Source organism: Hemiscyllium ocellatum (assembly GCF_020745735.1).
Source record: "Hemiscyllium ocellatum isolate sHemOce1 chromosome 15 unlocalized genomic scaffold, sHemOce1.pat.X.cur. SUPER_15_unloc_2, whole genome shotgun sequence".
Lineage (NCBI taxonomy): Eukaryota > Metazoa > Chordata > Chondrichthyes > Orectolobiformes > Hemiscylliidae > Hemiscyllium > Hemiscyllium ocellatum.
This window is the reverse complement of record NW_026867456.1, coordinates 1,954,296-1,961,795: the sequence shown is the minus strand read 5'-3', so window position 1 is coordinate 1,961,795 and position 7,500 is coordinate 1,954,296.

The window sequence follows — 7,500 nt, the reverse complement described above, 5'->3', positions numbered from 1 at the left end:
TTGAAGCAGTACAAATCAGTAACCACTGACACTTAGAATATTTTTGAAGCAGTACAAATCAGTAACCAGCGACACTTAGAATATTTTTGAAGCAGTACAAATCAGTAACCACTGACACTTAGAATATTTTTGAAGCAGTACAAATCAGTAACCAGCGACACTTAGAATATTTTTGGAGCAGTACAAATCAGTAACCACTGACACTTAGAATATTTTTGAAGCAGTACAAATCAGTAACCAGCGACACTTAGAATATTTTTGAAGCAGTACAAATCAGTAACCACTGACACTTAGAATATTTTTGAAGCAGTACAAATCAGTAACCGCTGACACTTAGAATATTTTTGAAGCAGTACAAATCAGTAACCAGCGACACTTAGAATATTTTTGGAGCAGTACAAATCAGTAACCACTGACACTTAGAATATTTTTGAAGCAGTACAAATCAGTAACCAGCGACACTTAGAATATTTTTGGAGCAGTACAAATCAGTAACCACTGACACTTAGAATATTTTTGAAGCAGTACAAATCAGTAACCAGCTACACTTAGAATATTTTTGAAGCAGTACAAATCAGTAACCACTGACACTTAGAATATTTTTGAAGCAGTACAAATCAGTAACCAGCGACACTTAGAATATTTTTGAAGCAGTACAAATCAGTAACCACTGACACTTAGAATATTTTTGAAGCAGTACAAATCAGTAACCAGCGACACTTAGAATATTTTTGAAGCAGTACAAATCAGTAACCAGCGACACTTAGAATATTTTTGGAGCAGTACAAATCAGTAACCAGCGACACTTAGAATATTTTTGAAGCAGTACAAATCAGTAACCACTGACACTTAGAATATTTTTGAAGCAGTACAAATCAGTAACCAGCGACACTTAGAATATTTTTGAAGCAGTACAAATCAGTAACCACTGACACTTAGAATATTTTTGAAGCAGTACAAATCAGTAACCGCTGACACTTAGAATATTTTTGAAGCAGTACAAATCAGTAACCAGCGACACTTAGAATATTTTTGAAGCAGTACAAATCAGTAACCACTGACACTTAGAATATTTTTGGAGCATTACAAATCAGTAACCAGCGACACTTAGAATATTTTTGGAGCAGTACAAATCAGTAACCAGCGACACTTAGAATATTTTTGAAGCAGTACAAATCAGTAACCAAGTGCATTTTTGAATTGGTTACTGATTTCTCCGTTGAAGTTGGGGCTGCGGTTGGCTTCAGTTAGTGGTGGGGGCTTAATTTTCGCCGAGGGGAGCGTGTCCCGGTAGTGTCTCCGAGGAAGTGGTACCTATTGAAGGGGGTGTTTCTGAATTTGGGCCCTTTTTGAGTGGCATTGCCGGATGGGTTTTGTGTTGAAGGCTTCCAAATCGGGTAGCTCAGCCGGATTTGACCCGGCGGTTCTACCGACTGTCACGCCTTCGAGGGGGGACTGTTGTCTAAGTTCAGGCCGAATTTGGTGAATTTCCTAAGTCGGGAAGTGGTCCCAACGGGTTTGGGAGTGAACCTAACTGCTCATACCAACTTTGAGGCTTTGGGGCCGGGTAGCACAGTCGGATTTGACCCGGCGGTACTGCCGAATGCCTGGCCTTCGAGGGGGGCCTGCCCTCTGAGTTCAGGCCGAATTTGGTGATTTTCCTAAGTCGGGAAGTGGTCCAAACGGGGATGGGAGTGAACCTGACAGCTCATACCGACTTTGGGGCTTCCAAGCCGGGTAGCTCAGTCGGATTTGATCCGGCGATTCTGCCGACTTCCACGCCTTCGAGCGGGGACTCTCCTCTAAGTTCAGGCCGAATTTGGTGAATTTCCTAAGTCGGGAAGTGGTCCAAACGGGGATGGGAGTGAACCTAACTGCTCATACCAACTTTGAGGCTTTGGGGCCGGGTAGCACAGTCGGATTTGACCCGGCGGTTCTGCCGAATGCCTGGCCTTCGAGGGGGGCCTGCCCTCTGAGTTCAGGCCGAATTTGGTGATTTTCCTAAGTCGGGAAGTGGTCCAAACGGGGATGGGAGTGAACCTGACAGCTCATACCGACTTTGGGGCTTCCAAGCCGGGTAGCTCAACCGGATTTGATCCGGCGGTTCTAGCGACTGCCACGGCTTCGAGGGGGGACTGTTGTCTAAGTTCAGGCCGAATTTGGTGAATTTCCCGAGTCGGGAAGTGGTCCAAACGGGGATGGGAGTGAACCTGACAGCTCTTACCGACATTGAGGCTTCGGGGCCGGGTAGCTCAGTCGGATTTGACCCGGCGATTCTGCCGACTTCCACGCCTTCGAGCGGGGACTCTCCTCTAAGTTCAGGCCGAATTTGGTGAATTTCCTAAGTCGGGAAGTGGTCCAAACGGGGATGGGAGTGAACCTGACAGCTCTTACCGACTTTGGGGCTTCCAAGCCGGGTAGCTCAACCGGATTTGATCCGGCGGTTCTAGCGACTGTCACGCCTTCGAGGGGGGACTGTTGTATAAGTTCAGGCCGAATTTGGTGAATTTCCCGAGTCGGGAAGTGGTCCAAACGGGGATGGGAGTGAACCTGACAGCTCTTACCGACTTTGGGGCTTCCAAGCCGGGTAGCTCAACCGGATTTGATCCGGCGGTTCTGCCGACTGTCACGCCTTCGAGGGGGGACTGTTGTATAAGTTCAGGCCGAATTTGGTGAATTTCCCGAGTCGGGAAGTGGTCCAAACGGGGATGGGAGTGAACCTGACAGCTCTTACCGACTTTGAGGCTTCGGGGCCGGGTAGCTCAGCCGGATTTGATCCGGCGGTTCTGCCGACTGTCACGCCTTCGAGGGGGGACTGTCCTCTGAGTTCAGGCCGAATTTGGTGAATTTCCCGAGTCGGGAAGTGGTCCAAACGGGGATGGGAGTGAACCTGACAGCTCATACCGACTTTGAGGCTTCCAAGCCGGGTAGCTCAGCCGGATTTGACCCGGCGATTCTGCCGACTTCCACGCCTTCGAGGGGGGACTGCCCTCTGAGTTCAGGCCGAATTTGGTGCATTTCCCGAGTCGGGAAGTGGTCTCTGTCACAACGGGGGCAAGTGTCTGAAGAGGTAAAGTGAGTAACCAGCACAGCTTAGGGAAGGGTTCCAAAGTTCTCAACAATGTGAATTCGGTTACCAGGAAAGCTTAGGAAAGTTGCCTGACTGTCCCAAACGAATGAACTGCAAAACTTAGGGAACATGCCCGAAGATGCTTAAAAGTGTGAAATCAGTAAGCAGGAAAGCATAGGAAAGTGCCTGAAAGTGCTAAATGAGTAACATGAAAAACGTAGAAAAATGCCCGAAAATGTTTAAAAGTGTGAACTCAGTAACCAGCAAAACTTAGTAAAACGTTGGAAAAGCAGAAATGAGTAACCAGAAAAACTTAGAAAAATGTTTGAAAATGAGAAATGAGTAACCAGAAAAACTTAGAAAAATGTTTGAAAATGAGAAATGAGTAACCAAGAAAACTTAGAAAAATGCCCAAAAAGAAGAAATCAGTAACCAGAAAAACTTAGAAAAATGTTTGAAAATGAGAAATGAGTAACCAGAAAAACTTAGAAAAATGTTTGAAAATGAGAAATGAGTAACCAAGAAAACTTAGAAAAATGCCCAAAAAGAAGAAATCAGTAACCAGAAAAACTTAGAAAAATGATTGAAAATGAGAAATGAGTAACCAAGAAAACTTAGAAAAATGTTTGAAAATGAGAAATGAGTAACCAAGAAAACTTAGAAAAATGCCCAAAAAGAAGAAATCAGTAACCAGAAAAACTTAGAAAAATGTTTGAAAATGAGAAAATGAGTAACCAAGAAAACTTAGAAAAATGCCCAAAAAGAAGAAATCAGTAACCAGAAAAACTTAGAAAAATGTTTGAAAATGAGAAATGAGTAACCAAGAAAACTTAGAAAAATGCCCAAAAAGAAGAAATCAGTAACCAGAAAAACTTAGAAAAATGTTTGAAAATGAGAAATGAGTAACCAGAAAAACTTAGAAAAATGTTTGAAAATGAGAAATGAGTAACCAAGAAAACTTAGAAAAATGCCCAAAAAGAAGAAATCAGTAACCAGAAAAACTTAGAAAAATGTTTGAAAATGAGAAATGAGTAACCAAGAAAACTTAGAAAAATGCCCGAAAAGAAGAAATCAGTAACCAGAAAAACTTAGAAAAATTTTCGGCCAAGTGTGAAAAATATTCTAAGTGTCAGCGGAGGAAAATGCCGAAGCATCGGGAAAGATTCAAAAACTCATGCCGAACATGAGTTCCGAAGTGCCGGAGGAACTGGGCGAATTGAGCCCGGCGGTTGGCCAGATGTCGTTTTGAGTCTGCAGCCCGAAAACTTTAACTTTGTCTGCCGCGGAAGTCTGGACCGGGAAAAATCCAAACGGTTTTGCCGGGTTCGAGTTCCAGAGCGAAGCAGTCGAATTTGAAATTCAGACCCATTCAGTGCCACTTGACATTGTGACACAGTGAGGTTGGCGGGGTACCCGGAGATTTCTGGGAACACGATTTTTAGAACAAAATGGCGGCGCGGGACCACTTTGAAAGGCATCCGAAAAACGGTTCCGCGGGCAGAGCACTTGAATGACAGGCCTGTGTGCATGCCCAAGAGCTCTCGGAAGTCTAATTTTTGACACTTTGTCAAATTTTCGACAGACTTACCCAACTCTTGCTGCCTGTTCTAAGAATCAGTCAGAGGCCTGTGCGGCGGTCTCTTGACACTTTGGAGGGCGGGCAAACCCCACGTTGACTCCGGCCGTCCCTCCAAAAGGCACTTGCTATTGGGGGAAAGGATTGCAAGTAGCCTGGTTCCCGTGGGAGCGGCCAGGAAGGGTGCAGGCTGGCCCTTGCCTGAGCATTCCCAAAACCCTCTTCCGCTGAGAGCAGACCTCGCACGCCGCACTACCGGCTCTGGGAGTGGTTGGCCGCTATTGTACATAGTCCGGTCCTTCCTCTGCCACCCGGCAAGTGCGATGGCTCTGCCGCCCTGCGGTGCTCGTCACCCAGGTTTGGGGAACACGATACTTAGAACATGTTGGCGGCTCGGGACCTGCAGGCGAAAGGGGCCCCGTGGTGCTGAGCACATCGACCTCGGGTCTCAGTGCAAGCCGGAGAGTTCGCGGAAGTCTTAAAAGATTTTGACATCTGCTCAAATCTTTGACAGGCTTGCCTGACTCTTTCCGTCCGTTCTAAGAATCAGTCGGAGGCCGGGGCGGGGACGGTCTCTTGACACACGGAGGGTTGGCTTCCCTCCTCAGGTGTTTGTGTCGAAAATGAAGGCGAGAGATGCAAGCGTCCTGGTTCCCCTGGGTGCTGCCAGCAAGGGTGCAGGCTGACCCTTGCCTGAGCACTCCCAAAAGCCTCTTAAGCTGAGAGCAGGCGCCGCACTACCGGCTCTGGGAGTCGTTGGCCGCTATTGTACATAGTCCGGTCCTTCCTCTGCCACCCGGCAAGTGCGATGGCTCTGCCTCCCTGCGGTGCTCGTCACCCAGGTTTGGGGAACACGATACTTAGAACATGTTGGCGGCTCGGGACCTGCAGGCGAAGGGGGCCCCGTGGTGCTGAGCACATCGACCTCGCGTCTCAGTGCAAGCCGGAGAGTTCGCGGAAGTCTTAACAGGCTTGCCTGACTCTTTCCGTCCGTTCTAAGAATCAGTCGGAGGCCGGGGCGGGGACGGTCTCTTGACACACGGAGGGTTGGCTTCCCTCCTCAGGCGTTTGTGTCGAAAATGAAGGCGAGAGATGCAAGCGTCCTGGTTCCCCTGGGTGCTGCCAGCAAGGGTGCAGGCTGACCCTTGCCTGAGCACTCCCAAAAGCCTCTTAGGCTGAGAGCAGGCGCCGCACTACCGGCTCTGGGAGTCGTTGGCCGCTATTGTACATAGTCCGGTCCTTCCTCTGCCACCCGGCAAGTGCGATGGCTCTGCCTCCCTGCGGTGCCCGTCACCCAGGTTTGGAGAACACGATACTTAGAACATGTTGGCGGCTCGGGACCTGCAGGCGAAAGGGGCCCCGTGGTGCTGAGCACATCGACCTCGCGTCTCAGTGCAAGCCGGAGAGTTCGCGGAAGTCTTAACAGGCTTGCCTGACTCTTTCCGTCCGTTCTAAGAATCAGTCGGAGGCCGGGGCGGGGACGGTCTCTTGACACACGGAGGGTTGGCTTCCCTCCTCAGGCGTTTGTGTCGAAAATGAAGGCGAGAGATGCAAGCGTCCTGGTTCCCCTGGGTGCTGCCAGCAAGGGTGCAGGCTGACCCTTGCCTGAGCACTCCCAGAAGCCTCTTAGGCTGAGAGCAGACGCCGCACTACCGGCTCTGGGAGTCGTTGGCCGCTATTGTACATAGTCCGGTCCTTCCTCTGCCACCCGGCAAGTGCGATGGCTCTGCCTCCCTGCGGTGCCCGTCACCCAGGTTTGGAGAACACGATACTAAGAACATGTTGGCGGCTCGGGACCTGCAGGCGAAAGGGGCCCCGTGGTGCTTAGCACATCGACCTCGCGTCTCAGTGCAAGCCGGAGAGTTCGCGGAAGTCTAAAGCTTTTGACATTCGCTCAAAGCTTTGACAGGCTTGCCCGACTCTTTCCGTCCGTTCTAAGAATCAGTCAGAGGCTGGTGGGGAGGTCTCTTGACGCAAGGGGAGGGGTGGCGTCCCTCCTCAGGCGCTTGTGTCGAAAATGAAGGCGAGAGATGCAAGCGTCCTGGTTCCCCTGGGTGCTGCCAGCAAGGGTGCAGGCTGACCCTTGCCTGAGCACTCCCAGAAGCCTCTTAGGCTGAGAGCAGACGCCGCACAACCGGCTCTGGGAGTCGTTGGCCGCTATTGTACATAGTCCGGTCCTTCCTCTGCCACCCGGCAAGTGCGATGGCTCTGCCTCCCTGCGGTGCCCGTCACCCAGGATTGGAGAACACGATACTAAGAACATGTTGGCGGCTCGGGACCTGCAGGCGAAAGGGGCCCCGTGGTGCTTAGCACATCGACCTCGCGTCTCAGTGCAAGCCGGAGAGTTCGCGGAAGTCTAAAGCTTTTGACATTCGCTCAAAGCTTTGACAGGCTTGCCCGACTCTTTCCGTCCGTTCTAAGAATCAGTCAGAGGCCGGTGGGGAGGTCTCTTGACGCAAAGGGGAGGGGTGGCGTCCCTCCTCAGGCGCTTGTGTCGAAAAATGAAGGCGAGAGACGCGAGCGGCCTGGTTGCTTTGGGTGCTGCCAGGAAGGATGTGGTCTGACCCTTGCCTGAGCACATCCAAAAGCATGTGATGTTGAGAGCAGACCTCGAGCCCCGCACAACCGGCTCTGGGAGTCGTTGGCCGCTATTGTACATAGTCCGGTCCTTCCTCTGCCACCCGGCAAGTGCGATGGCTCTGTCGCCCTGTGGTGCCCGTCACCCAGGTTTGGGGAACACGATACTAAGAACATGTTGGCGGCTCGGGACCTGCAGGCGAAAGGGGCCCCGTGGTGCTGAGCACATCGACCTCGGGTCTCAGTGCAAGCCAGAGAGTTCGCGGAAGTCTAAAGC